This window comes from Scatophagus argus, chromosome 4 (assembly GCF_020382885.2).
Source record: "Scatophagus argus isolate fScaArg1 chromosome 4, fScaArg1.pri, whole genome shotgun sequence".
In the NCBI taxonomy this organism is placed as follows: Eukaryota; Metazoa; Chordata; class Actinopteri; family Scatophagidae; genus Scatophagus; species Scatophagus argus.
This window is the reverse complement of record NC_058496.1, coordinates 3,723,173-3,746,286: the sequence shown is the minus strand read 5'-3', so window position 1 is coordinate 3,746,286 and position 23,114 is coordinate 3,723,173. Positions and strand designations below refer to the sequence as shown.

The window sequence follows — 23,114 nt, the reverse complement described above, 5'->3', positions numbered from 1 at the left end:
ATTTTTATTTATCCCACGACATTCATCTGACAATTTGAGATACATTAATACAGTTTATCACAACAAAAATGATTAACCCAGTGGCTCCCTAACCTTTGTTGGAGGGGGCTGGAGGCCATTTTATCACTGTGCCTTTGATAAAGCTGAGGCAGTGATTGGCTGAAACGGTGCTCTTTACACATGAATATCATCTGTGTAAATTGTGTCAATATTTGTACTTGTGAAGAAGAAAAGTCCTTACAGAGTAGCTGATGGAAGTTTAATCATTTAACAAAAGTTCTTATATTGATCTGAGGCTCAATTCTGAACTGTTCTATACATAAATATTAACTATAGCAACTTCTGATTGACAAAAAACAAAAAAAACCCAAAACAAACAACTTCCAGTTAGCCACACCCACTTCTTGTTTCTGTTCCAAATACAAATACAGAAACAGAAAATGATAATTTAGCTGCTTGAACACATACAGCTACATATAATGTTATATTTGCTCATCCGTCATCATGGAGTCGCAGCACTTAGTGGCTGCTAGATTAAACTCTCCAGAGTTTCGCAAAACAGATTAAAGTCCAATAAATTAATACAAATTTGTGTTGCAGAACTTTTGGGTGGACCATTATTCCATGTTGGGAACCTCTGGACTAAACTACTGAATTCTGAGAGCTACTTACACAATCTAGTAAAGGAATATAACATTTTCTACAACTGTACTTTTACTTTTGACACTTGAAATGTGCCATCCCCAGGGATTTCAGCCCTGATTGATTTGGTGACACCTGTGGTTACTCTTGCACACACTCTACAGCAGCCACAGTGTCAGAAATACAACAGAAGGGTAACTGATGTATGTTTTAACAGTACAGCCAAACAAACTAATGTTGTTTTAATAACAAAGTCAGTCAATATTAGCCTGGGAACCCAACCAGTCTGTGAGCTGTTTTATTGGCTCTGGCAGATGTATGTGATGGTCCCCCCTTTCAGACAGATTTCCACCAGTCCTGGTTTGTGTTGGGCCAATGACACGTGTTTATCTAATAAGGGGCAGGGCTGGTACAAATAACCAAGATGGCCGCAAGAGGGAAGTGGGACTTCAGAGAAAACCGGCATATGGAGCCAGAGTGTTTTCACATGTTTCTTAGTGAGTTAAGTTTTTCTCAACCAAATAAGAGTTGGTGATTGTTGGAACAGTGAAAAAAAACTAATCAAGATGATTATGGTGAGTTTTATTGGTTTCTAGTGAAGCTGAATCAAATGTGTTTTACAATGGTCTGTGAGATAAAATTGCTGCTTTTGTCAATGGAGTCTGGTGGCCTCAAAGAGAGCAAAAAAAAAAAAGTCTGAGCTTTGTGAGATTGGCTGATATTTGAAATGTCCTAAAAAAAAAAAGTCCTTCCGGACAACAGCACAGTCACTAATTCATCAAATAACTAATTCTGGCTGCTGTTCTTGTTCCATTACTCCTTTGCAAAAAATAAAATTCACCTGTTGATGAAAAAATGCTAAAATAAAACAACTTGTGCTGAATTGCAGAATGGGCATCAGAACCAGAGCCGTGTGTGTGGCCAACAAAACCAGGCCCTGCAGCCTCACAGTGAACACGGCTGGACCAAACACAGCCTCCGAGGCCAACGGAGGCCATTTTGATGACAGGGAATCCGGGACGGAGGTGCTTTACATTGGCTCAGACCAGGACTGCAGTGACAAGAGAAGCTTAAAGTGAAGAGGGACTGTGAGTAGCATCTAACAAATCTTTTGCGCTGTGTGCTTCATGCTGGACTTTGCTAACATCTCAGCTGCTGTGTGCTTCATGTTCATCTTTGCTAATCTCTTTGCTGCTGCTGTCTGCTTCATGTTGATGTCTGCTAATATCTGCATATCCCCCCTTTCACCTTTAACAATTCCAAAGGGATGAAACCTTTGCTAACATCTCAGCTGCTGTGTGCTTCATGTTGGGCTTTGCTAATATCTCAGCTACTGTGTGCTTTATGCTGGACTGTGAGTGGCTGCTAACATCTCAGCTGTTGTGTGCTTCATGCTGGACTCTGCTAACATCTCAGCTGCTGTGTGCTTCATGTTGGGCTTTGCTAACATCTCAGCTGCTGTGTGCTTCATGTTTCTGCTTTGCTAACATCTCAGCTGCTGTGTGCTTCATGCTGGGCTTTGCTAACATCTCAGCTACTGTGTGCTTTATGCTGGACTGTGAGTGGCTGCTAACATCTCAGCTGCTGTGTGCTTTATGCTGGACTCTGCTAACATCTCAGCTGCTGTGTGCTTCATGTTGGGCTTTGCTAATCTCTTTGCTGCTGCTGTGTGCTTCATGTTGGTGTCTGCTAATATCTGCATATCCCCCTTTCACCTTTAACAATTCCAAAGGGATGAAACCTTTGCCAACATCTCAGCTGTTGTGTGCTTCATGCTGGACTGTGAGTGGCTGCTAACATCTCAGCTGTTGTGTTCTTTATGCTGGACTTTGCTAACATCTCAGCTGTTGTGTTGTTTATGTTGGTCTCTGCTAACATCTGCATCTCCCCTCTTTCACCTTTAACAGTTTTAACAACCAGTTTAGAAATGCGTGGGCATCTGGCTAGTGCGTTGTTTTTCTCTCTCCATGTTGTAGTCAAAGGTCAAGGCAAAAATGGTCTTGATGTCATTCCTCTTTTGCATTTGCTGCCATGATTTTTCAAATGGCCATACATCCTTTGTTTAATCATGGGGATGCGATTTATAGAAAGGCTTGCAAAGGAACACTTCAGAAGACTGAATTCATTCTGCTACGTGATTTGCTCGAAATGCCTCCTTCAAAACACATCACTGTCATCTGTATTGTTTGGCCAGTTGGCCTTCTCTCCATACTCATTGTAGCATAAATTGGTTTATGGTTGTTTATAAAGCTCTTCTTGGAGATTCACCGCCACACTCCGTTATGGCGCTTGAGTAAAGGCCCCTGAATGCAACTCACCCTTTGGTCTCTTATCATTTCAGTCTGCTGCTGCTAACGATTGGAATTTGGAAAGATATTTGTGTCACACAAGTGATTGCTCAACCATTTTAGTTATGGATTGTTTTTACTTCTCTCTGAATTGACGGTGACTCTTGTTTGTTTTTGTTTGTCTTGAAACTTGTCATTTGGAATTGCTGAAGGTATTTCTACATTTTTGGTATTACTTATTTAAAAATATCTTAGTGCTTTTTCCACTGCTGCATTTTAGTTTCTTTACTGCGCTCGCTTGCTTGGTTGGTTGCCTCAGAAAACCCGCACCTTTCTACGCACTAATTGCATGTATAGAGTTTAAGATCGGGCAGCTACTACACAAGACTCCACTTAATGCAATTAGACTGTGGTTTAATTGTTCTTTAATATCTATGGATAAAGCCAATGTGTTACACTGAGTAATTATGGCTAATGACTGCAGTGGGAGAGGGGAGCAGAAAGTGGAGTGTGTGTTGAAAGAAACCAGTGAATTCATTTTTGTCTAATAGACCTTTTGTTGAATTGGTTCCGTCCGCATGTGATAAGGGTGTTAAAAATTAATGATTTATAACTATTGAGCTAGCAATCACATTTTAATTAGCCGGTAATTTATGATAATTTGTCTTCTTTCACAGCAGAACAGTTAATAATTGTTAATTAGCCGCTGATGATTTGTCCTTTGAACATATACCCTAATGGCCAATTCTCAGCCTATATGAGCAAAGACCCGTGTGAGAACCGTCCGAGTGTGTGTTTAAACACATGTGAGAAGGCAGACGTGAAAGAATATAGAAATATTAGACAAAAACAGAAAACAGCAACATGTCATGTCCATCTGTAGCATCTCTGTATTGGCACCAGATTTTCTCACATTACCAGGCTGGCTATGTGTGGCTGCCAAGTCCATCCATCCATCCCTGTCTCAGTGAGCCGAGCCAGAAGACAGCAACACACTCTAGGAGAAGTTATGCCAAGAGGGAAAAAAACAAGTCTAGAAAATGTAAAGATTCAGAAAGAATGCAAAGAAAAGAAGGAGATCATACCTTCTACAGTCCTTTCTAAACAACTGTTATTTGTTTTAACGTTTCCAAGTGGCTGAAATTGTGTGTGGGTCTAAGACTTTGACTTTAGATTTTGACCCCGGGCTGCTTTCGCTCTAAGTGCTAGCAGATTGCTGCTGGGGCTTTCCACTCCAAGCTGCACTCCCTGCTAACCAGTGCTGTTTTTTATTTGCCATCTCTTTTCCCTCACTTCCCTTCTTTCCCTGTGAACCTCAGACTCGTGTGGATTTACTTAACACTGCACATCTTGTGCTGCAAGATTCCCTTCCCAGTTTCTGAAATGAGTCAAATAAAGGTGAGCGGAAAATACGAAAAGAATATGCACGTTTTTTTTCTGACACACACTCACACACAGCAGTGAGGTAAGTTAGTAAGGTTAGAGGGTAGAAGTCTGCAGGAAGGTCTGCAGCTTTGGTGTGGATGGATGAGTCAATAGAGGACAGAGCTTTTAAAGGACTGCATGTCTGCTGGATGAAAAGCAGCGAGGTGAAGTCAAGCTAACCCCTTTTAAACTCTGTTACTGATTTGAACTATTCATTCATTCCAACAGTATATTTAAGTCTTCAAAGGGATTGTGTCAGAGCGGCAGGCAGACGGGCGTTCAAAAGGCTGTGACAATCAGGAAAGTCTGGATATGAAATAAATTTTGGTTCCTTTGTAAGACACGTCCTCTGTTGCCTGCTCTGTTTGATAAGTATAATACGTCTTTAAGATATTTAGCAGGTATTAAAATTAATAACAGAAATTTCCAAGTTTGAGATATATAATACATATTTTTAACTTTCCCTCTAGGACATCTCTTGATTAAAATATTTCTCTCAAGTCATTGCTCGTTACATGGTACAGAGTTCTGTAATGGGAGGGCGTGTGCTGGGGACGAATACAGCAAAGTTAGATTACAAAGATGACTGTGTGCAAGGCTGCTTGAATCTTTCCAAGACAGACAAAGTGTCTCTGCAGCATTTGTCCCCCTCGGCCGTCAGCTTCCTACTCCACCTGATCTCCGCCTGAGCCACGCAAGATTTTACTGGCCTGCTTCCTTAACTTGAAAAGGACCTTCCATTGATTCAAAAGTGCTCGTTCAGCTGTCAATTTCATCCCGTCTTTTTCACACACTCGCACCTTGCCGTCCTCCTATTTCTGTCTCACCACACACAGCTGTTGTTTTTCTCCCCCAGATATAAATGTGCAACCTCCCTACCTGCCAAAACTCAGCCTGCGATCATCCTCTCAACACTCCCTCATCCACTTTATGCATCTGTGTTAGCCATTCACCGTGTTAACAGTGCTCTTTTGTGCCTTTAAAGCTCTGATGTAAACACTGAAGCTCGTATGGTCAGCACGGCAGTCGCTGCTGTGAGAGAGCAACAACAGAACCCATTGAGACAATTATTTTAATGTATTCACCTTCTGAGTATTTTTGCTAACGCACATTTTCATATGTTTGTCCATGTGCTGCCATCTTCGTCTGACGGTCACACTCTTTGCATGCGTTTGTAAGAACCAGCCCATAATTATATTTAAAGGCTCCGTGATGCTGACTCTACAACTGCAGCAGCAGCATGAAAAACAAGAAGCATCCTTTCAGATATTTTCTATTTAAATAATGTTTATGGCACACCAATTTACTGAGAGAGCAAACAGGAAGCTTGACTCCAGCTCTGAGCAGTATGTGTCTCAACTCTTTGACCTACTGTTCTTCAAGTCTGGCTTCGTGGCCTGTGGTCGAAACACATATTTATTTGTGTCTGTGCGTGCAGGATCGCATGAGGGTAATTATAGTGACACAGCTAAGTGTTGTCATATGACATACTTTATTGAGGAGGCTCCAATACAGCAGAGTATATGCATCTTCTGTGCTGAAGGCATACCATAACCCTGAGCACACAAGGCAAGGCAGCTGCTAATTAAATCAATATGAGATAATGAAGTGCAATTAGAGGCACTGGCTGGGCTGATCCTTTGCTGTAAGCACTGTTTCCCTCCCTCTGGGCTCGCGCCTCTTTAGAACCTGTTAGTTTTTCCACTTCCAGGAGCCACAATCCCCACAGCAACCGTTTGGAGGAGTGATCGCTGAGCTCCTGAGGCTGCCAACGCATTCTCACACTCAAACAGAGTTCTGCTCTCCATTTATCCTCACCTTCCTCTCCGAGCACAGAGCGCACACATGCTGTTTACCACACACACACACACACACACACACGCGCGCTTCTGCAGTTTCTCATGTTTTCACCTCTGCCTCTTTTTGCTTCCTCCTTTTTAGAGTTTGCCTTTCAGAGAGTCGTCATAGTGTGATGAGATGCAGTGCTCCACTGCAGGAAGTGAATGTTTGAAACTTGTGTTAATTAGACACAGCACCTGTTTTAAATTGAAATAGTGGATTTGTTATTTGTCTAAATTAGAGATATGCAGTTGATACAAATACATTAGCACTCGGCTGCTTCCTTCACCCCCATTTCATTTTCTTCACATTATCACTTTAATCATCTTCTGGGTTTGCCAACCTGATTCTTAAAAGTCACCAGATGGCACTATTTAGCTTTCACATACTGCATAAAGAACTCAACAAGAGCATGGTAATAGTTTCCTCTCATGCAGATCTTCACCAGCAGCTTCCTCTCTGAACTCAGTGGTCATGTGTGGCCTCCACCTCTGCAGGATCACACTCAGCTCTGCGGTGTTACGCTGCGAGATCTTACCTGTGTGAGAGTGAAACACTCTGCACTATTCAGCTTCCACAAGCTAAACGTCTTAGTCACACTGTGAACATGAAGAAATGTCGCACCCTGATCTGAGATTTGCTGCCACTCTCTTAGATATTTACCGCATAAAATGAGCTCAAAAGTCAACAAACATATCCAGTTGGAAGGAGAAAACAGGTGAAAACAGGTGATTGTTCTGCATCAGGTCTGTCTTCACGCTTTCCCTTTGGCATCAGGAGCACTTAGCACTGGCATCTTCAGCGCCGTGCATGCTGACGTCTAATGGGCTTTTAAGAGCTTCGCAAGGGGACTATTTGTGTACCATCAGTGGAAGCCTGTGATCGCTATGTGACAACAGTATTTTAAGCTAGCTCCACAGCAGCGTAGGATGAGTACCCTGAGCTGTGGCTTTCCCCAGGGGAGCGTATGCTACTGAGATCTAACAGCTCAACTTCTCTCCCACTTTCCAACTCAGGTGTCTGTTTGCAGCGAGACAACTGAAAAGTCTTGATTCCTCCTTTTCACCAGAAAATGCATGTTTGTGAAGAAATAGAACAAGACTAAACAGGGCGTTTTTCGACACCCGCTCCGCAGAAAGAAGAAGAGGGAAAGTTTTGCAGGAAATGTTTGGTTTTCCCCAGGGATGCGGGAGTCACATTTATTTTCATTTGACATTGAAAATAATAATAAGAGCATTGAAATTGTTCCCTGTTTGTGGGTAAACTCCCGCTGCTCAGGAACCCGTGTTCTAAGGTGGCATCATTCTGCTAAGGCTGGTCAACACACTGAGTAACCTCAGCTTCACAGACACCGAGCTGCAGTTCAGATCAGGTGTAACTGAACATCAACATGTACATACAATTTAACCGTCCGCATTTAGGTCTGAAATTATTGTCCCATGTGCTGAATCTTGATGTACACATACACAAGATATAGTTGCACAAAGATGCCGGAGACCTGAGCTAAATCTTCCATAGTGTGTGGCTCTTTTGTGGATATGCTGTAAAACTTCGGGATTCTAAATGTCACTTTTAATTGCTGTCTTGAATGTGTTGTGTATGTAAGCTGTTGTAGTTCCTAGTTTGTGCTTCTTTACAGTAAAAGCACAGATTTTGCTTTTATACTGCACATCAGCCTACTTCAACCCACTGCTGGGCCACGGAGTGCATTCTAGTGGGCCGTCGATTTTGTTTTTGGTCTTGAGATTTTTTTTTTCTTTGGTAATTTGCAGAGCTAGTTATTTTTATACCTAAATGTGCTCAATAATTCAAATATATATAAAACATATAAAACAATTAAAATACACAACTTCGATGACCACCTCCATTTGAATGTCCCCCACAGCAGTCACGACACGTCATTCGGCAGGGACAAACGTGTTTTGCCAGCGTTAACGAGCTAACCTTCCCACACAACATGGATCAGTTTGTGAAATGACCACAAACCATCATGACTGTCACAACATCAAAAAACAAGGGCCAAACTGACAGGAACTTTGAATGCTGGTCTGCGTGTCAGCCTCTCACCCATAACAACAAGACCTGACCACATTGTTCTCCAGAAGTCTCTGCCCAGAACAGTCAAGTCTCTCCATGAGGATGTTATGTATATATTTTTTCTCAGGTAAGAAATATTTTAACAACCAGAAGGTCCTTCAGTTAGATAAAAAGAACCACTGGGCTCCATGCTTTGGTTGTATACAGGTCTCCCCCGATAAAGAGATTTTGTTCTGAACAAGATCTTTAAATAAGGGATTAACTATCATGCACATGCAAAAAGACGTGTATACACAGACATCCATTATGACTGAAAATGGCCTCAACATTTGGTTTGTGATTTAAAAAAAACAACAACTTAAAGGTCTGTGCCAAAGCACAATTTTCTTTTTCCGTTAAACGTTTGAAACACGTTCCTCGTAATGAAACTTGATAATGCGCTCAGTTGTGTTAATGTTTTTGTATCTGTTATTTATTCCCTCTCCTGTGCAGCCATGGGGTGTAGACAGATTTGAAGGTTGGGTGAGTTCTGTCTGCTTTTTCATTTCATTTTTATTAAGGCGCAGTACAAAGATGTTGGTACATTCTGTTTGTGTTTTACAGAGATTGTATGCAGGTATTTAATTATGGAGGAGTGTACATTCATTGTATGAGTGCATTCGGTCTCCTTTGTATTATGCTCCTGTACCTTCACCAAACTAGATAAGAATAATACATTAAAAAATGGTAACAAAAAATCCACCCGAGTGCAAAAGTCCCTCAGAAAAAAAGTGTTTTTTGTTTTTTTTTTTTTTTTTTTTAATGTGACTGAAAAAGCATTTTGTTCCCCAAAAAGTAAACATAGAAAAGGCCACAAATGGACAAGAATTCACTTTTAAATGCTGATGAAACTGGGCGCTTGGACTTTTTGAAAAAATGTCAGCTTTTTCAGAGTTATATCAACTACCATTTCAAGTCCCAGAAGAAATAATAAAACTTCTATGTTAACTTATTTCACTAAGTTCACTAATAAACTCACTGTCTTTGATTGCAGATGTTGCTACTTCCCACCAGCATATAATATCCACTCATCAGTGCAGAGTTTTCTTTTAATTACCGCCCAATAGTTCTCACTGGGGAGCATGTAAGCACAGACAGTGGACACTACACAGCAACTAGATGGAAAAAGAGTAATTAGCAATGTGCATGGGAATTGTCATTACGTATACATGTTTATGTAAGATATACAGAGAGTTTGTGGAATAAAACAATTAGTAGGAGTGGGGGGGGGTTTATTGGTGGGATGTAATTGTTTACTGTTGGTTATGATAAAGTAAAATGTTATCTTTGCATAATGTATTCCTGATGGATTGAATGGAGTGAAGTGAGGAGTCAGAGATGAGTGCCTATCAATTATCATTTCCAGCATTATTTCATCAAAAGAAATGTGCAGGGAAGGGAGGGACGCTGAGATTAAATCTGACATGTTATCTATTTTTAAAAAACAAAACAAACAAACAAAACAAAACTTATACTAACTTTTAAGTTTTTTCCTTCATAGATGGAAAACATTAAGCTGCACTGAAAGAATGTCGCTAGTGATCAACATTTTTTTCCCTGTTAGATCTGTGGAAAACTTTTTTTTTTTCTTTTAGTAATTCTGACTGCAAAAAAATTAGTTATCTGTGCGGATGCGAGACTAAATCACTTTTTAAGATGGCCTTTTTTGTGAGACAGCAAGTGAGCTGAAGGAGAGATGGGAGGGAGATTAGGAATGTGGAGAGTGGGATGTTATCTCAGCTGTGAATGAGACAATATAATTATGATATGGAAATGATTCTGAAAGAGGAAAGTTGAGCAGACTGGAGCTTATCTTGTTAGGATGGCTCTTTGGCTACCATCTCCAATATCAATTTCTAATGTCTCAATAACAATTACAAAATAATTTCTATTCTGTTCTACTGTAATAATGTTATATACTTGAAATCAATTTGCCGAAAAAGATAAATGAGTTTGATGCCATTCAGGCAATTGTTTACTTCAGTGACAGCCAATAATGCTGTGCTTGTGATTGGTGAGACGTTTGTGAGATGGAGACGACCAAACGGTGCAGCACACTTTCTTTGAACTTCTCTCACCAGGGAGAACTTTTGGCGAATGCGTGCACAGAATACACAAACAGTCTCTTCTCAATCTTTCACTGGAGAACAAATTCAAACTCTTTTCACTCTGCATTTTAACACATGTGCATGCACACAGGCAACGCACAAGCAAGCGTATGCTCACACACACATACAGAATGAATCTGCCATTTAATAATTATGAGGCGTAAAATCCTTGCCGACGGCGAGCATACTGAAGGATGTAATTATGACCCCTTTCAGAGAGCCCACGCTCAGTGGCAGTGCCTACATTTCCACCCAAAGAGAGAGAGGAAAAAAAACTCCCAAGGAATGACGGGAAAATGTGTCCTTCATTGCAATTAAGGACAATAATTCTCTGCAAGAAAATTGTTTCAATTGCTTTTCAGCCCAGGAGCAAAATGGCACTGATGGGGTGATGGTTTGAAATGGGGGTGACAGTGGGATGAGGAGTGACATTTTTGGATGGTGGAACTGTTAAGTGCGTGTTAGGAATTTAACTATATGAGAGGTTGCAGTGAAATCAGTAGGTGTGAAGTCGAAACATGAAGTACATGCAAGCACAAAAAATGTGTATCGACATGATGCGTGTATCCTTGAGGCGGGAATCAGCCTCAGTGAAAGTAGAGGATATGTCATACAGTATGTTTCACCAACCTGAAATAGATCTTTGCATGCAGAACAAACACTCTGTTGTCCCTCAGCTTGCTTTTATCTAATGTGTTTATTTTCTGTAAGCTATTGAAAGTCTTCTTATCTTTTCTTATTGCTTAATTTAATTCCTAAATCTTCAGAAAGGCTTTAAAATAAAACATTTTAACAGTTTTATCAGTTTTAGCCTTAAACTAAGCAAATTTAAATATGCAGTTCATTCAATTCTTTGTTTTGGTAGAAGATAAATGCTCGAAAACAAATGTACGACTTTGAGAACATCTCATTTTGCAGAACTTTTGATAGCATTTCCTTTAGAGCTGGTCTGCTGCAGTTTGTACCTCATCCAGCTGTGAAGAAAACCACAAGAAGTTGGTGGAAAATTTTCTAGCGCTGCATAACAAGTCTTTCATATCGACAACAATGTGGGACTGCACATGCATCCACTGATAAATAGATGATAGGACGCCACTGTGGCCTGGTGTGTAAAGAGAAAATCCTTCACCCAGAGAAATGGGCTCCGGCGTTGGAGAGCATTTCTCTGCAGCCTCTTTGAGAAAGAGACTGAATCCTCATCAGCTTGAGAGTCATCGTGCTGCGACTGACCCAGACCTTTGGCCCTGCTGCATAAGCAAAAGGAGAATTTCCTTTAAAGATCAATACACCATTGCATATGTATTATGGCACAAAGGATTGGAAATTCAATTTGGAAATAATAAGGCCGCAAGGAGGAATAAATATAAATCACACAGTAATTCACTGTAATTTTGTGATGTCTGTTCACTTAAATAAAATGTTGACTGACAACCAAGCAGAGCAAAAGAGATTTTTTTTATCCCTTTAACTTGTACTTCAGCCAAAACAGCATCTCTGATAAACAAGCTAAATTAAACATCTGGATCCTCAAAAAGATTGAGCTTTTTTCACATGAAGCTGTGACTTGATTTTTTTCCCTTCAAATAAAAGGTACCAACAACAAGGTCTGTGCATTATCCCGATAAACTGGGACAGTGCTTGTGGAGCGACACATTACTTAATTTTTAACATATATTTTTTTGTAATGACTTGAGGTGAATGAGGTGGCAGCAGAGGCATCAGAGTAGCTGAGACCTCAAAACCAGAGCAAAGGAAACCAAAACTTGTACAGAGTTGATTCATTGATTTGGGTAAACTGACCTTTTAACTTCATTTTTGTGGCTGTAGTTTTAGTTAAAAGAAAAAAAAGATGTTAGACTTCTATTTTTATCTTAATAAACATATTGACAGTAGGAAAAAAAAGGTGATTCAACATTCCGAATCCAACAATTTGCCTCTTCAAATGTGACAATGTATAAATTGATTTTTGATGTCGTTTCTTGTGTGAAACTAAGATTCACTTGAAACCCAGACTGCTTTCTTTACAACATGATGCTGAGGACAGTTGGACTCTGAGAGGGGCGGGGGGGGGACGATCCAGTGCTGTGTTTGTGTATGAAATCCTGCGGTGGGATTGCATCTGTGGTAGCTGGCGGAACAAAGGTCTGAATGAGGAGAAATGGGCACCGGGGGGAAATGGAAAGCAGCTTTAGAGGAGGGAGGCATGCACACACGTGTGCTGGCTGTTTACATTGGGCTGGGATGCTACACGCCGATGCATTCCAGCGCTCACGGTGGGCTCACCAGATCCGGATCCGTGTTTTCATGCTTGACTTTTCATTACCTAAACGTGTGTGTGTGTGTGTGTGTGTGTGTGTCACAGTACTCGGCTCTGAAAGCTCTGTAGCTTTTTAGCAGGGAATGTGTAGGGGCCAGGTGTCTCTGATTCCACCTCCTCACAGGATTTCCTCCTTTGTTTCGGACCATTTTCATACATTTTAGCATGTCTGTCATCTCCCCCTGGCTGCTGGTGATTTGCAGGGGTCACATACGTCCCACATCCCTTTTCCGTCTCGAAACAGTTAACATGGCTCTTGTCCTCCTTTCAATAGGCAGTGGGTCCACCGTCTTTACTGCAATCAAAATTCACAAGAAAATGGAATCCTTTATATGCAAAACAAACAATGTGGAGGAAATAAAACATTCAGGCGAGCTGTCAGGTCCTTTCAAGAATCAATACGAGGCCTTTCATCTGCATCCCAACCTCTTCCTGGTAATTATCCTTCATATTTTATGCCCCCCTCTATGCCTGCTTACACACAAGCATAGCTTGTACCACACACATGCACATAAACACACACACACTTTCCACTGGAACCAACAGCGTCACACACACATACAGAATCACAGGAAAATATATACAGATACACCACAAAAATCCTGGTTTGGATAAATTCTTGTAATTATTTTCCATGAACTGTGTTTGTGTAATTTCCAACAATTTCCAACAATGACAGTTTTGGAATCTTGTTCATTACAATCTCACATTCATACAAACACACAGTTTTTACAAACGGGTACTTCATGTGCTTTTGTGTGTACAGTATACAGTATGCTGTTTAATAAAGTGAGAAAACACTTGAAGCGAGTGAGCAGTGGCCAGTCAGACACCTTGATCAGGATTAAAGTGTTGTCAGTGACAGAGTGACGTGCCCTTGAACAGAATCACCCTTAAAGTGTGCTGTCATCACATTCCTACCTCCCATTACCAGGGCCAGGGGGGCCTCTGGGACGACAGAGAGTGATTGGGCAAAGCCTTCCCTCTCCTAACCAGGCTTGAGAACCCTGTGTTGCCAGATGAAAGATAAAAAGGAAAAAGAATAGATGAGGTCTTATTGGTCCCATGGCGGAGATGGTTATGAAACTGTGAGCTGAGTGGAATACCTGAATGGTTGCTGTGTGAAGAGACATAATCTAACCAACTGGCAGTGGAAATCTGAGAGTTCAATCCCCCCGCTTGCAAATATTAAACTACTGCTTTTCTGACCCATCTCACCATGGGAGACACTACAGCCAGCAAGAAGAGGCTCACATGTGCTACTGTTAGCAAGCTAATCTGCTAGCATGTTTTTACTGCCATCTTAATGCTATCTAATAGACCACAATGAGCTTAAAAATGTTATAATGGACACGTGTCAGTAAGAATTGATTATTACAAAATGTATTTTAATAGTTTTGTATTTAATAGATTTTTTTTATGAGGGAACAGAGATGTGCATTTGTATTATGAAATATAGTTGGTGTTTACCTGGGTGACAAGGAAATTCAGTTCAGTTTATTTATATAGCGCCAATTCAAAACAACTTATCTCATGACACTTTCCACTTAGAGCAGGTCTAGACCGTAATATTTAATTAAACTGTGTTATAATACAAATGTTAATGTGTGTTCAGACAGAAAGCAAATTTTTCACTTGCATTATTCATGTCAGTTTGAATACTGGCTCGTTTGTTTGTTGCCCAAATGGCACCAGTGTAGCTTACCAATGATACAGATGTTGTCTAGCTGGCAACAGTAACACCAGTCTTGTGTATGGATGTGTGTCTGCTTTTGTGGCAGTTCAGCCCCTGACTGAACTCACCAGGAACTCCACTTCTTATTCTCATCTCTCTTCTTTTTCCTCTTGTACTCATGCCTATTCTTGCACCAAAATATTTTCAACTTGTGCAGACATGTCTTTGCGTAGGAATAATGACAGCAAGATAAACAAACTTTAGTTTTTCCTCTTTCTGTATGGTTCATTCTTTGAAGACTGTTGGCTTCTTCTACAGTGCAGGTACACAAGCTAGCGAAGCAGCTGGCTGAGTGTCTGTCACCTGATCCTGGCCTTGTAAGTTGTAGCAGGCCACAGCACCTCTACTTTTCTGCTTTAAAATAGCCTATTGCCTAAAATGCAGGTGAGAAATGAGCACAGACATTACTTTTTTATAGTACTAGCACAACAATTTCCTGCGGGATCAATAAAGTTCTTATCTTATCTTTCTCCTCTTTCATATTTCTAATAAAAGCACAACTCTGATGTAACGCTGCCAACACCTAAACAAATTAATTAATCTGAGAGAAACACAAGCACGACAAACTGTGAACAAAAAGAAAAACTCTGCATGTGTTTCTCTTCTCCTGAGTTTAATTTTTTTCACGACTGAAACAGAAAACCTGGCCAATGAGACTCCTCTGAGACATACAGACTGTGTGGTAGTGCGTATGGGTCTGGGAGGGTGTGATGGAAGGGCTCTAATGAGGCATAGCAGAGAATGAAATATTAAAGTTTCTAATTAAATCGAGAGACCTCTTACACTCTCGTCAAGGTTGTTTGGACCATTATCTCTGCCATGTGATCAGCAGTGACCTGATCCGTTTAGGAGATCCCTAGTGCTGGAACTGACACACACACACCTCACAATTCTCCATCAGCCTGCTGAGGAGATATCTCCCAGTTCAGCACCTTTCTGACTGTCTCTGCTCCGCACTTTATCGTCAGGCGTGGAGCTGGAAACACACACACACATTCTTATTTACTGAAACAAAAGAAAGAATAAAGTTTCTGTCTGGAGCAAGGGACTGCTGCTCTCCTTGACATTCAGACCTGTTTGACTTTGTTATTCTCTGAAGGTGAAACACGCCTCTGGGACAGCAAGAAGAAGGAGAGAGAGCGACAGGGTGCACTGTAAGAGAGAGAGACAGAGGAGAGAAAGACACGGTGCTTTCAGGTGCTGAGTGTAGATGTGAGGCATCTCGCCATCCAAAACTCTCCTCTGCTGCGGAGCATGAATGTGTGAGCAGCTTGTTTTCTCAGACCTGGTGAAAATGTAAAAAGACCTTGCTCTTTACAAGCACTGAGGCCTGGGACAAAGAGACCTGGGGCCTGCATACTGTATATTAAGCAGACAGCCATTGTGTGTGGAATAACTACCATCCTTGCTTGAATTTTAATCATACTGTTTTATTAAGCTCTTTGGGATTTTTCCTTGACATAGTTTTAATGATTTGTCCAGCATGCCGGGTCTGTTGTAACTACATTCTGTACAGGTCAAAGTCACAGCATAAAGCAATATTTTTCTCATACAAAATATATTTGACTTATCTCGTTATCGGCTTATGTTATCCTTCACTGCATCTCATATAAAGTTAAGGATCATCATGTGCTGTTATGTTATTCCATTATAACATGTCCTCATACGTAAATGCCTGCATAGCCCAATGACTGTTGGAGAGTCCCAGCAGCAGGCGTATGGGACCTTCATCATCATGTGGTTAACATTGTGAACAGTCTCATTAGGTTTAGGCACCAAAACTACTTTGTTTACTTAGTTTACACTACATCACCTGATGTATTTTGCTCCAGTCATAATTACTTTTAACAATAAACCTGCCTATTTATCTACACACGCTGATCTATTTATCCAAAGACGAGTTCTGATTAAAAGACATGAATTAATTTAACAATATTGTATAATATCTAGTTTATAGACTGCACTAATATATCGCTTTTCAACCCTTACAGACAAAGCACATCCATTTGTTCACACACACACACACACACACACTGATGCGAGGCGACGGTCTGCCTATCGTTTCGTGGAGATGGAACCTGCGATTCATGGACAGTCCAGCACCTCCACAGTTGTCCCTGCAAGTAATTAATCTGCACCTAGTGTTTGTCTTTGCACAGATCTCAGTTTATTTCTTCTCGGCTGAAAAAGTATTTCTGTGACACTTGGACTGATTTTGAAGTCTTATCTTGTTTTAGATGCTGCAAAAGAGTGTCGAAAGAGATTGGACCAAACATCCATCTCGACGCTCCTCTGCCCTCTGGATGTCACTGTGGGTGAATCTTGGCTGATATAGTGACACAAGGCTCAGATTTAAAGGGAAAAAAAGGGAGAAAAGAAACCACCACTGAACTATCCATCTCTTTTTCAGTCCATCCATCCATCCTTCCATGCCTCCTTGCATTCATTCATAAATTGTCAACTCTAGCCGCAGTTTTTCTCCCCATTCACAAAGTGGCATGAAGCAAGCAAATCAGATTAGATCTAAATAGAACCCACCACACACGCACATTCACTCTCACACACACACACACATGCATGCACACACACGCACACACACAATTATACAGTTACTCCACATCTCTTTCCAGTGAATTGTCTCAATCCTGGCAGGCAACATCAAGCAGACCGGCTGCCCCTGAGCACAGCTTCAGTGGCATGAATGGACATAATACAGTATGTGTTATGCTCCTGTTGCTCTTTGACTCCTAACTTTTCCCTCCTCCTCCTCCTCCTCTGTTCTGTTCTGTTCTGGTCTGTTCTCCCTCTGGAGACTTCAGCCTGATTGGATTGTGAAAGGGAGATCGAACATAGAGGTCAAAGAGAGCCTCGAGGACGGTCCTCATCTGAGAGAGAGAGAGAGAGAGAGAGAGAGAGAGAGAGTTTGTGTGTGTGTGTGTGTGTGTGTGTGTGTGTGTGTGTGTGTGTGTGTGCCACCAAAAGCCTCTGGTCAATTTATGTGCACTTTGACAAAAAAAAAAGGAAAATCTTATGAACTACAAACCTCATTATATGTTATGTTAGAATTTATTGACATATATCTATCTGCAGGATAATGAGCTCAGATCATATGCGTGCATGTACATTATTAACCTTTCGTTTACAATGTATCATTGAGGCGATTTATCACTATACGATCGCATTATTAATCATACTATACGGGACATTAGGACACTTTTTTTGCTGACTTGAATTGTGCTGCGTCCCTCCAATTTTGCAGCTCTGCGAACAAGCAGTACAATACTAATAGAGGCTGCTGTGCCTGGGTTAAACCCACGCTCAGCCATATAAGCACCGTGAAGTCAATTAATTTCTGGCTGCTTAATGACTTGGAACCTCGGTGGTGCAGACACCCCTCCCCTCGCCCACATCTCCAGATTGATTGAGTGGATTTCTTGGACATGGTGCAGAATCCACAGATACGGCATGAGAAATGATGATATTCAATTTTCCTTTTACTGCAAGTTAAAATACCACCAGGATCCTGTACCTGCACTTAAAAAACACAAGCAAAATTAATACATTTATGTCTAGTTTTACAATTTTTGCTGTTGAGAAAACCAGTCACTGCTTGTGATGGATGTGTTTGCCTTAACCTGTAAACTCTGATGCACATGACATGCAGGTATAGTATGAAGGTCACCGTGTACTCTGTGTACATGTGACATGTGTGCACAGACTGGACCTTTTTTTTATATCATCATTCTAACTGCACAATGCAAGGAGGCGAATAATTATGTCACTCAGAAAACCATCAGTCCTCCACGCTTGGGTCACTTCCTCTTCCTCCCTGCCTCCCCCACCCCAGTTCTTCTGCCCCTTCACCACATGAATGTCTCCTTGACAAGGTGGAAAAGTGCCCCCCGCCACAAACTGTCTGCTTGTTTATTTCCTGTGATTCCTGAGAATAGCAAAAATGCACTGATCACTATTCCTGCCGTTCAAGGCTACCTGAAGGTTTTGGTACTTTGTGTCTCCTGGGCATAGGAGGACGGAGGGAGGGGAAAGACAGGAGGGACAGAGAGAGAGAGAGATAGAAAAAGAGCGATAGAGAGGGAAGGAGAGATAAGGGAGATGTAGGGAGGCAGGTTGTAAGTGAATGAAAGTGTGTGGGGTGAGGGAAGGTGGGGTGGGCAAGCCGTGAAATTGCTCCAACACCGGCGACACTGCTGAGCACATTGCTTCCACCAAGGCCTCAGCCTCCTGCAATAGGACACCCCCCTCCCCAATGAAACCCCAGACCCCCTCCTGTCTGTCTTTTTTTTTTTTTTTTTTTAAGGTCTGTTGCACACGGGGCGGAAAAGATCGTATTTATCACCTGTCAGCATTTGGCAGCCCTGAGTTACGCGACGCAGGACAGCATAAAATTATCATACACAGGCATGAAATTACAAAACCGCCCGGGGACCCCACAACAAAATTATTTCATTTTTTCCCAAAAAAAGGATGGAGGGTGTTTGGTTGTGAGGTGAGGGGGTGACAGGTGAGAAGTGGGGGTGACAGACAGAGGGAGCAGCAGAGAGATGTGGGAGGTAATAGAGAGAAAACTCCAAGAGGACATTTTGGGAAACTGTCCTTCACACTCAATGTGTGATAAAATAAAGGCTGGCTGCAACTCAGAGATGCTGACGCCGCCACCTTTGGTCAAAGCAAACTTCTGTGTGTGGGGGAACATTACGATTATGAATCACTGAAGTCATATTATAAACAAAATGTCCATTAACATCTGCCTTTTGTATTCAGTAGGAAAGTGTACAACTGCCTTTCATTTCCATGTTAAATGATAAGTATTTATGTATTCTGCAACGTATTCGGATCCAGAGATGGGGAAAAAAAAATGGGGTGGCTCACTCTGTAGGTACTTCCAACATCAGTTCAGGAAAAAATCTATGTGCTTAAAGAAGAAGGAAAACTTGTCTTCCTGGTGGTGGAAAAGGAGTCAGTTGTCTGTTTAGATTTACTTTAAAAGAACACAGAAAGACTCTTGAGCAGCAACAGGCGGCTGTACTGTGGGCAAAGCAAATGATGATGGATAATTTACCTTCAGAGGCTTCATAGTTTTTGTCACAGTTATCAGAAACTGTTGAGAACTCATTTCTGTTTCCCACTAAAACGGCATTTAAAGTGACCTTTTTCACCTGTCTTTTGAAAGTTTTCTTGACATCTTAGACCATCTATTATGTGTGTGTTTAAGAGTGTGTGTGTGTGTGTATGTGTGTGGGAGGGAGGGAGTGGCATTGACATAGGGAGAGGTGGCTTTACACAGGTCCTCCATAATGCTGTGGGTATACTAAATGCTTCATTAACGCCACACACAGGAAATGGAGGGTCAATATTTATAGACCCTGCACAGAGCACTATGTAGATACGGGATCTATTGGCTTGCATTCTAGGGAGAGGAATCAAATTAAGTCAACGAGGGACTGCAGTTTTTCTCTCGGTCTCTCTTCCTCTATGAGACGGTCAATTTTCCAACGATTGCCGGTGGTGGCTGGTCGCCACAGGCTTGACCTCAAATCTGTGGACAGGAGAGAGAACTGCGCTAAAGCTGGAGCTGAAGATAACTCTTCAAGGTATTCATCTTTTCCAGAGAAATATATTGTGATAAAAAAATGACAGTTACTTTAACTCCATTTCTCTTCCTGCTTTGCTGCTTGGTACCAATGAATTCAAATTATTCCTACATTTGGTCAAAATTGTGTTTAATGTCAAAACTTTTAACACTGATGGAAAGCCAAAAAAAAAAGTAAATAAATAAATAAAAAGCTTTTACTCCACAGGGTGAAGCGTGTGCAAGGTAAATGACTTTGGTAGTCAAAGTAGAGACTCTGTGTTACATTAGCACAGAAAGAAGGATGACGAAAAAGAGAAGAGGCAGGAGAGAGAGAGCCAGAGAGAATATGTTTCAGCAGAGAGAGAGAGAGAGAGAGAGAGAGAGAGAGAGAGAGAGAGAGAGAGAGAGAGAGAGAGAGAGAGAGAGAGAGAGAGAGAGAGAGAGAGAGAGGAGTGAAGATATTGCCATAATTCCTGTGTGTCGGCATGGCTGTTAGGAGCTCAGGTGGTTGAGCGTTTGCCCCGGCCAGGCCTCATCAACGTGAAGGGCGATCTCATCCTTTCTGCATCTCTCCTCTCCTCTGCTTGATTAATTGGGTTCCAAATACGCCAGTGGAATACGTAATGTACCCTCACAACAGCCCCCGCTCCCCCCTCCCTACCTGAACATCCCCCACATCCACCAGCACTGACACCCTTCCTCCCCCTCCACCTGCCTCCCCACCTCAGCTCCCCTGCTTCTTTTCCCGGGCCCCCCCCCCCCCCCCGTGTCTCACCTCCATCTCCCACCCTCTCCTTATTGCAGACCCTCTCTCATTCTCATTCCTCTCTACCTCTCTCCATCTCTGTGTGTGCTGGCAATCTCCAAAACACATTAGCATACACTTGGTATTCTGGGCAGACGAAGGGGGGGAGAAAAAAAAAGAAGAAATATGAAAAACAATTTAACAATAATAATGACGCTGATGATAAAATTAATTATGCCCAGGGATGGCGGATGAGAAAAAAAGAGTAGGAGGCCTCGGCAGCAGTCGCTCACTTAATTTGATTCCCAGACGCTGGCGGATATCAGGTGCCATTTGACAAGCAGACACAATGAGTGTGTACTGCAAAATCTCTATATGGCTGTGTGTGCGTGTTTGTGTGTGCGTGGCACGTGTACGCGCCTGCATGCTATCCTCAACAAAGGTGCCGTTACAAGCCTCTAAGACGACACATGGGGTAGTTCTTTTTCTTTTTCACAGTATGTGTTCATAGTGACACTGTGTATGACTGCACACCCTGCAGACAACACAGTAAATGTACATGTGGGCATGCGTACATGCCAGCCTTCCTCCATCTCTGCCTGCACATCCCTGCTTAAGAAGGCTGAGAAGAAGAAAATGCATTCTGCTTTTTCAACAGCAAACCACATCTGTAGCCTGCACACAACTCTGCAAACATGTTGCAGTGAGTGATGTCGTCTCCATCTACCAAATGTAGGTTTTCCACAACATGTTTTTATTTCCTTAGTCTTATGAAACATGCAGCTTCTCCCCGGGGAATGTGATTGACACATACAGGATTTAGGGATACGAGTCAAGCATGACTGGCTCTCTTGGGGGGGTTAAAAAAAATTTTAAAGTATTTTTCTCCATAACTACTGCTGTAGTGATGTCTTCTGTAGAAAAGCTGTGGTGCGCTGCTGTAGTAACTCATCTCATTAAGATAAATGGTGAGCTCATCCTGGGTGTGGTCTGTCTCAATCTCCCTGCATCTTATGTTGCATTATCACGCCTGTCATCATGCGTGTGCCACGCTGTGTCCCTTTGCAGTATTTACACTGCAGCTTAGCACTTCCAGTTTTCCCCTTCGTTCTTCCAAAAACCTCACAGTGTGGGAGCAGAGTAATAAAAACATCCTTATCTTCCTTATCCAGAAAATCTTTCAGGTTTAGGTTCTTACTTTCTGTCTTTCCTCTGTAGGTATCTTTGCGTCTGAGTGTGTGTGTGTGTGCGTGTGTGTGTGTGTGTGAGAGAGAGAAGAAAGATGAGAGTGGGAGAAAAAGGGGGGGCTTGATAGAAGTGAAAGGGGGCAGAGACCGGTGGCTGCATTGATTTAATTTGCGGAGGTTTGCACGACGGCGAGGCCTCCCTTTTAACGATCACTAAATTGTTTTCTGACAGAACCCCACCAAGCAATTTCTCCCCCCCGACATTTGATTTACATATGATCTTTAAACACCGCCGAGGCTGCGCTAGCTATTTGGTTATCATTCAAATCACTCTCCTCCGTGTCACGCTCCGGGATAGGTCACTCTCCTTGTGGCGGCTCCAGAGACGAGACGGTGGAAAGGGAGGCGAGAGGGGAAAAAGAGGAATGTATAACTAATGAAATAAATTGATTAAGGGCCGAAATCAATTGGTTTGCAGCCCGCAATGAAGATCTAGTGCTTAATTTAGCATGGACCCTGCAAGCCCAGGCATTAGCAGCAGAAAGGGAACGGAAAATCTAATTGGTGCTAAATGAAGTAGTGTACAGTAATATGCACAGGGACACTAAGAGGGGTTCCCATTTTTCCACTTTTGAAGCTCCCGTCACCACCCTCTCTGAATGCATTCAAAGCACACCTCAACTTTGATTCTCCCTAATGCATTTAATAAGGCCAGTTTACAGGAATGATGGTAAAAGACAGAGTGAGAGAAGGCATTTGCATGTCTTTGAAGAATAAAAGAAGAGCACCCTTTAACCTGAGAAGTAAAAATCTCAGAAATTTGAGCATGCTGATGGAGAGTAATGATTGCAGTGGATTTTTTCCCCCCATCTTTTGGTTAAAAGTATGAAAGATCTTGACAGAGGTGGATAAATGAAATGTGAATGTATTTCTCAGTAACAAGTTCTCTGTAGCCCAGACCCTCGATTTCATTTTCTTCCACAGAATTGCATGATACACACTCATGCAACATGCTGCTGTCTATCTGTCGTCTTGCAGCAACAGACGGAGGTGTGCGAAGATTTCTAATGTTGTATTGCTTTACAAAGGATCCATTTATAACGTCGTTCTGACTGCCGTTTGTGCGACGAAGCTGCAGAAAGGTTAAGTTAAGTTTAAG

The 23,114-nt window shown here is 41.9% G+C and overlaps 1 long non-coding RNA gene across 1 annotated transcript in view; it reads left to right on the top strand.

Annotated features, from left to right (window-relative positions):
- The first annotated feature begins 1,075 nt into the window (after positions 1-1,075).
- LOC124058079 overlaps positions 1,076-23,114 on the top strand; it is a 53,706-nt gene continuing 31,667 nt past the window's right edge. The window contains exons 1-2 of the long non-coding RNA XR_006843208.1: positions 1,076-1,217; positions 1,532-1,730. This is a non-coding gene — a long non-coding RNA (uncharacterized LOC124058079). The remainder of the gene's footprint in view (positions 1,218-1,531; positions 1,731-23,114) is intronic.